Below are 8,349 nucleotides of genomic sequence, written 5' to 3'. Positions count from 1 at the left end.
CACCACCACCACCATCACCACCATCACCGTCAACACTGTCACCACCACCACCACCACGTCACCACCAGCACCACCACCACCACCACCACCATCAACACCACCACCACCACCACCATTACCATCAACACTGTCACCACCACCACCACCGTCACCACCAGCACCACCATCACCACCACCACCACCAGCACCACCACCACCACCATCACCACCATCACCACCACCACCACCAGCACCACCACACCACCACCACCACCACCACCACCACCCCCACCACCACCACACACCACCACCACCACCACCACCACCACCACACCACCACCACCACCACACCATCACCACCACCACCATCACACACATCACCCAACACTTTCACCCACCACCACCACCACCACCGTCACCACCACACCACCACCACCACCACCACCATCACCACCACCACCACCACCATCACCATCAACACTGTCACCACCACCACCACCATCACCACCATCACCACCATCACCACCACCACCCCATCACCACCACCACCACCATCACCACCAGCACCACCATCACCACCACCACTACCACACCACCACCACCACCACCACCATCACCACCACCACCATCACCACCCACCCCACCACACCACCACCACCACCACCACCACCACACCACCACCACCACACCACCACCACACCTCACCACCATCACCACCATCACCACCACCACCACCATCACCACCACCACCATCACCACCACCACCACCATCACCACCATCACCACCACCACCACCATCACCACCACCACCACCATCACCACCATCACCACCAGCACCACCATCACCACCACCACTACCAGCACCACCACCACCAGCACCACCACCACCACCATCACCACCACACCACCACCACCACCACCACCACCACCACCACCATCACACCAGCACCACCATCACCACCACCACTACCAGCACCACCACCACCAGCACCACCACCACCACCATCACCACCATCACCACCACCACCACCAGCACCACCACCACCACCATCACCACCAGCACCACCATCACCACCACCACTACCAGCACCACCACCACCACCACCAGCACCACCACCACCATCACCAGCACCACCAGCACCACCACCACCACCACCAGCACCACCATCACCACCACCACTACCAGCACCACCACCACCAGCACCACCAGCACCAGCACCACCACCAGCACCACCACCACCACCATCACCACCAGCACCACCACCACCACCACCAGCACCACCAGCACCACCACCACCGCTGCAGAGTCCCCCTGGGAGGCTGCTTACACAGACTGTGACACATCCATAGCCTAGAATACCTCTCAGCAATGGAAAGGACTAAACCAGTGATAGGCGGGACACCTTGGATGAATCTCCGGAGAGACCTCTCATGGAGGGGGAGGAGGCCAATTCGTATGTTTTCATTCACATATAACATTTTTGAAATGGTGAAGTTTCATAGAAATGGAGAACAGACTGGTGCTTGTCGGGTTGTGTGTGGAGGGGAGGGAGGGGAGGTGGGCATGGTGACAGAAGGCACACGGGAGGGGCGCCTGGCTGGCCCAGTCAACGGGGGCCAATTCTGGCCCCACGTTGGGTATGGAGAATACTTTAAAACATTTTTTTTAAAGGCACACAGGGTTTTTGTGGTTTTAGAACAGTCCGGCGTCTTGAGTGTGGTGATGAACACATGAACCTACCCCACCGGGGATAGAATTTCCCACCCACCCGGTGCCGGTCCGCGTGAGAGTATGGCTTGTAGGAGGGTCCACATCCTAGTTGTGACCTGCACCACCAAGGTGTAAGGCACCCGGGGGAAGCTGGCAAAGTGCATGTGGGGCCCGCGTCATTTCTCAGGATTGACCGCGGGTTAAACTCCCCGGGATCAGTACCAATCCCACTTAGGGGGTCTTGCCCGGGGGCCTGGCTGGAGAGCCCCCCTTAGCTGGGCTGGAGAGTCAGACCCCTCCTCCGGCTTGCTGAGAGCGGCTGCGTCCTGCCTAACACCCTGAACGGCCGGAGCGCCCGCCCGTGGCGCCGCGGGGACCTTTATGAGGACTGGGTTGGCCTGAAGGAAAGTGGAAGACGCTGGGGACGTCGGGCCTTACTGTGTGTCCGTGCGACCACAGGAAGAAGCCACCGGGGAGGCGAGAGGCACCTGGTTGTGAATCCTGGCTCCAGCTCACATGTGCCGGTGACCTTGGAAAGGTCACTTAACCTCCCTCCACCTCTTCTGCGACACGGGCGCTCCCCCGGGGTGGCGGGGAGGCTCGGGCGGACCTCTGATTGATCCCGGTCCTAACCCAACCCCCCTGGGCCACAGCCGTGCACGGCCCCACGGGCCCCTCTCACCGTGACTGAATCACGGATGGTGCCCCCCCACCCCCGGCCCCAGCTGTGCAGCATGAAAGCCGTGGATCTTCCCGCAAAGGGATAAGGTGAGGTGAGGCGGGACGACGGCGGAGCAGGAGCCCTGTGGGAGCGGTGGTGTGGCCATCCTCCGGAAGGCTTCTCCCGGCCCCTCCCTGCCATCCCACCAGCATCCAGCACTGCAGCCTCCAACTTCTGACTCAAGCCACAGGTGACAGGGGTGCGGGGAGAGCACCGCTCGCCACCCTCTCCTCCTCCCTGCGCACCCTACGGCAGCCGGCACCCCAGGCACCCACCTGGGGGCGTCCAGGGACAGTCGCTGCGCGGGTGGGGTGGGGTGAGTCTGCGGCAAGGCCGCTGCTTTCAGGCTGAGGGACTCTGAGGGGGGAGCCCCTGCTTGCGACCAGGCCTTTGAGTGGAGCCCTCCCCCAGACCCAGGCCCGCGGCGGCCTCGGGCTGGCGGCTCATCCCAGCCTGCTCCACAGCTGCCCAGTCCTACTGGGTTCGGGACAAGCACGGTGGCAGCGAGGCAGGGCCCCCCAGGCCCCTCCGCCCGGAGCTCACACGGAGCTCCCCTGGGAGAGGGGAGGGAGACAAGAAGAGAGGCAGGTGTGTAAGGTGTCGTGCCGGAGGATGGAGCTTCATTCTGCCGAAGACAGACCCAAAGCCCGAAGCATCTCCAAATGGGCCTTCGGGTGCGGTGGCCAGATCCAGATGTGCACAGCCCCAGGCCCTCGGGCAGCAGCCAGGACGGGAGCCGGGGGTGGGGGGTCCCTCACCTTGGGGAGGGCAGAGAAGTGTCTCGGGGAGGCACACACGCGCCCCTGCCCTCCCACCAGCTCGGAGCCATGAGGCGTGGGAAGGACAGAAGGATGAGCAGCTTGGAGCCCCCTCCCTGCTCCTGGGAGCACCACCCAACTCCTAAAAATAGCGAGGATGGAGGGCAGGGGAGGGCGCGGATTCACCCGGCGGCCCAAGGCAAGACAGATGAAGGGGCGGCCAGGCTGGGGCTCTGGCTGTGCACCGACTCCGTCAGGACCCTGGCATCGCGAGGACCCACAGCGTCCAGAGCAGCTGTGTCCTCACGGCCAGACCCTCACCTGCTTCCACAGGCCGCTCGCCCGCACAGCCCAGAGGTCAAGGTCACCTTTCCTGGGGACTAAGTCACAAACAAGACAAAGCAGAAAGGACACTGGCCGCGGGGTGAAAAGACCTGGACTTAGGGGCGCCCGGCTGGCTCAGCCCGTAGACCAGGAGACCCTTGATCTCAGGGTCCTGAGCTCAAGCCCTGCATTAGGCATAGAGATTACTTTAAAAAAAAAAAAAAACTGATTTTAAAACCCAATTTTTGCTGTGTGACCTTAGCTAAGTCATCTAATCCCTCTGGGCCTCCATTAGCTTATCTCTCAGACGGATGAGCTTCAAGTTCTAGTCTTGCAGAAACAAGTCCCTGAGGAATGCGGCCCCGGCCCTCGGCCCTCGCCCCACATCCAGCTGGAATCCCCCCAAACCTGCAGCTGTCAGCCCACCAGGAGCAAGGGGGCAGGCCTGAGGGGGCCGTGCGTAACCTGAGCCCCTCAGATTCCTCTTGTGCCCGGAGAGGAGGGCTCACCCCGTGAGACAGTGAGACACGGTCGGAGGAGGAATTCTGGAGGTCAGGTGGCTTCCCAATAGCACAGGGCCTGGAATGTGCTTTGAAATTCCTCACTCCGGGCAATCGCCTCCCTAGGTATTTGCTCCGCCGGCCCAGGGGAAGCTGAACATCAAGCCAGGGCAAGGTCTGTCCCTACAGGGCCTGCTGCGGAGACAGCGGGGGCACGGGGCAGCTGGACGCGAACCCCCGCAGCTGGCCTCACACCCCATGAGAGGCTCTTATCCAGGCATCTCCCCGTCAGCCCCCCAAACGCTGCTTGGCGGCACGTTCTCCCTGGGGAGGGAAGTCCGATGAAGGTCCCCCGTCCGCCTGCAGAGGTGCCCGCGGCCCCTGCCTGCCTCTGCACAGGTGCCCTTCTCAGGGCTTCCAGGACACTTTCCAAATTGGGGGAGTGGCGGGGATGAGAGCTGCACCAGCACCATCGTGACTGATAGGAACACAGCCGGGCTGGGCTCGGAAGTCAAACAAGGACCTGCCTGGAAGGTTCAGGGGGCCCTGGGCCTGGACGTGAGGGGTGGGACCCGACAATCCGGGGGAGACCCTGTTGGTTAGAGCTTCGCCGTCTTTAGAGCACGCAGGGGCCCGGCACCCACCTCGTCCGTCCTACAGGTGAGGAAATTGAGGCCCAGGGAGGGGAAGGTTCTCACCCAAGACTTTCCAGCCACGCGGTATCTTTAGTGGCAGGTCTGGGGCTCCAACTTAAGTCTCTAATCTCCAGCACGGGCCACTGCAGCCCTACTGTGTTCGTCTTGGGAGTCCGATCCCTGCAACGCCGCCTCTATAGGGTGGCCTCTTCTCGGGGGGAAGGCGGACGGCTCGCAATTCTGGTGTGGACTCAGGCAGGCTGTGGGCACAGGCCGGTCCCCACCTCGCTGCTCTCCCCGTCCCGAGCCTTACCTCCAACCGGGAGCCACCGCGATCCACTGAGCCTCAGCAGGGACTGGGCGAGGGCAGGGGACCGAGAGGCTTTAAGCAGGCCTGTGGGCTGGGCCCGGTGAGCCAACCCGCGGTGGGAGGAATGTGCGGCGGGACGAGTGGGGGCGCGGGGGGTGTTGGCTGCTATTTTGGCAGGTGCCGGGGACAGGGCTCAAGGAACATGCACCCCACGCCATATAAGCCCATGTGGTTGTCCAGCTGCTCAGATAAGCTATTTAAAACTGGAGCAGATAGGCAGGAACGGAGTGGGGAGCAGGCATGTAACAGAAGCCAGCTGTCCCTCTCGAGAATCCCGATAAAGCAGATGCCAGAGGCGCAGTCCTGGGAAGGCAGGCTGGGAGCGGGCCGGGGCACCGGGCAACCCCGAGGCGCCTCACGAGTCCCCGGGCCAGTCTGTGGGGCACACGGAAGGGCGACCTGCACCTCCACTTACGATGACACTGCGGGGAGGGCGTCTTCCAGGCTCCTGGCTGCTTCCCTGGGCCGAGCGGCCTTGCCCAGCGGGCAGGCTCCGCAGGCCTCAGTGGGGACACGCGCCACGTGGGTCTTCTGCACGCCCCCCAGAGCCAGGGGACAAGCCCTCTCCTCCCTGGGAAGGGGCTAGGGCTGCCACAGAAGGTGAGATACAAGTAGAACTTCTGGGCAGTTTGAGGGGCTGTGAGGACTGGTGAAGTTGGCTCCCCCTTGCAGCTGTCCGTAGGCCTGAAGACGAGCCCTATGGGACCATGATGTGCTGTAGGATCCGCAGGCCAGGCCCCGGGGGCTTGTGGTTTGCTCGCACGTTTATGTCCACAGCCCCTGGCACGGTGGCCCGGATGTCGTGGGGCGCGATACGTGATGGAAACGGAGGGGGAAAGTGGGTCGGAGCTGAGCCTCCCCCTCAATGTGTCCAAGTCTTCGAAGCCTCTGTCCCACCTCCGAAGAAGGAACGCCCCTCCTCCGGGCCCGCCACGCCACCCCGCGCCCCCAGCTCGAAGCCCCGGCCCCCCACATCTTGCCCATCAGGGACACACACCCCTGTTTCTCCATGGGTGAAGAGGGTTAGCCTCCCCTTTCCTCCTCCTCTCCCCTCCTGACCCCGTACCCACGCCCCCCGGTCCTGGACGGCCCTCAGGTGCCCGCCGCCACCATTCTGGACAGAAGGCAGGACTTCCACCTTCTGCTGCCACGCTGCCCCGTGGGCTCAGCTGAAACCGTCCCCCCCACCACGCTCCCAGTGGCCGCCTCCGGGCTCATCCCCCATGTGGTCCTCCACGTTGTGGCACATGCAACAGGGCAGGCTGAGGCCCCATGTCTACCCTCCCGTGGCCTGGGGGAGGACCACCCTGCAGCCTCCGTGGGGGAGGACCATCCTGCGGCCTGGGGGAGGATCGTCCTGCGGCCTCCCTGGGGGAGGACCACCCTGCAGTCTTCCTGGGGGAGGACCATCCTGCAGCCTGGGGGAGGACTGCAGACAAGCAGAGAGGAGGCAGAGAGGGGCAGGTGAAGGGAGCAGATTGACAGAGGAGCAGAGGCAACTAGGCGGTCCCGAGAGAGATGGAGGAAAAGCATTCTGGTCCCGCTCTCCCGTCTAGCCCACCGGGGTGCAGCCTTGCTTGGTGTCCTGGCCTGGAATCTCCCGCAATTTAGCAACGGCCTGTCTTAGACCTTCCCTTAACTTGAGCCACTTCCACTGGATTATGGTTCTTTGTAAGCCCAACAATCCTTCAAACGGGCCGTCGTTTGCACAGCTGCCTGGGAGGTCCCCGGGCACCTAAATCACCAGAGCCCGAGAAAAATCCCGTAGGTTCTTGACGCTCTTGGACCATGTGAGGCTTTTACCAACTGTTCCAAAGCAGGGATTTAATGCAGATTAGAGTCCAGCCACTTCCCACAGTCACACCTGGACAGGGCAGGGTTGCTCCCATCCTGTCACGGGTGCTGGGTCCTTGCAAATAGCTCGAGTTACCTCCTAGTGCTAACGGTAGAAGGGAAGAGAAAACGGAGATGGTGCTCGCCCCGGGTTTTACTGGAAGCAGTACACACTGGAAGACTGCCTACACGTTTAAGGACCCACAGAGAGCAGGGCACATGTGGGTCCCAAGGACATCAGGACAGCAGGGTAGATGGGGCAAGCAGTGGTTGGTATCAGGGTAGGGGGACCTGCTCTGTCTCCAGAGGGTGCTCAGCATCACCTCCTCCCAGAGCCCACCCCTGCCCACGAAGCCACCCAGTCGCCACCCTGCTGCACTTGGTCCTCACACTGGTCCCCCGTGGAGATCATTGTGTGCACGGAATTGTCTCCTTGTTGCGTGAGGAATGAGGTCAAGGCCTATATGGGGGATGCATGAATGCAAAGGGCAGGGAGTCACGGGGTCCCGTCCCCAACACCACCCTGCAGCCTGTCCTTGGTCACCCCCGGGGCGGGGTGGGTGACGCAGGCATGAACCTGTGGAAGCAGCTGCCAGGACACCCCAGACACCCAGGACCGAGCCAGCCATGCTCTGGAGGAGGGTTTCTGGGAGCCTCTCCCCAGAAAGGTCTATGTGAGGACATTGCCTGCAGAACAAGTTCACCTGCCAGGGGACTTTCCAAAGTTTAGAACACGAGCACCCAAAAGTCCTAGTCCTTGTTTGAACCCTGAGTTCCCAGCAGGCCCTTTTAAGTCTCTGGGCAGTGCTCATCACACTCCTCCCCCTGCCCCTGGTTTTGTCCTCAAATTCTAGGAGTGGAGCACTGGCAAAAGCTCCAGGCCTTGGGGGAGTCCGTGGGGTGCAGGGTGGGGCCTCCAGGTCCCACCGTCTGTTGCTCAGCACAGGCAAGGGACCAGAGACAGGAGACCCACCAGCCGAAGATGGGCCAGCCTGGGGTCACTGTGGGGCCTGCACCAGTGGGGTCCTAAGGGCCTTCTGTCCCCTGGACCCAAGGACCAAGACAGGAGCCTCGCTGTCCATCACAGGGGCTGGGATGAGGCTGGTCGTCGCCCAGAAAAGTTGGGGAACTGAGACCTGATGATGCCCTTCAGGGCTATGTTCTGAGAAACTCTGGGGTTTTCCAGGTAAACCTGGGGACGGGGGACAAAGGGGAAGTGGGCAGGGCTCTGATTCTCCCCTACATCCCCAGCTGGCTCTGGGTAAAACCAGAGCAGTCAGTTAGGAAGGAAAGTTCTCAGGACGCCTGGGTCTGCTTCCCGAGATGCAGATATTGAGCGTCTGCCTTCAGCCCAGGGCGTGACCCCGGGGTCCCGGGATCGAGTCCTGCATCGGGCTCCCCACAGGAGCCTGCTTCTCCCTCTGCCTGGGTCTCTGCCTCTCTCTGTGTCTCTCATGAATAAGTAAATAAAATCTTTAAAACAAAAAAAACAAAAAAAGGAAGAAACGTTCTCATCAA

This window comes from Canis lupus, chromosome 7 (assembly GCF_011100685.1).
Source record: "Canis lupus familiaris isolate Mischka breed German Shepherd chromosome 7, alternate assembly UU_Cfam_GSD_1.0, whole genome shotgun sequence".
Classification (NCBI taxonomy): Eukaryota; Metazoa; Chordata; class Mammalia; order Carnivora; family Canidae; genus Canis; species Canis lupus.
This window is presented reverse-complemented; position numbering follows the sequence as displayed.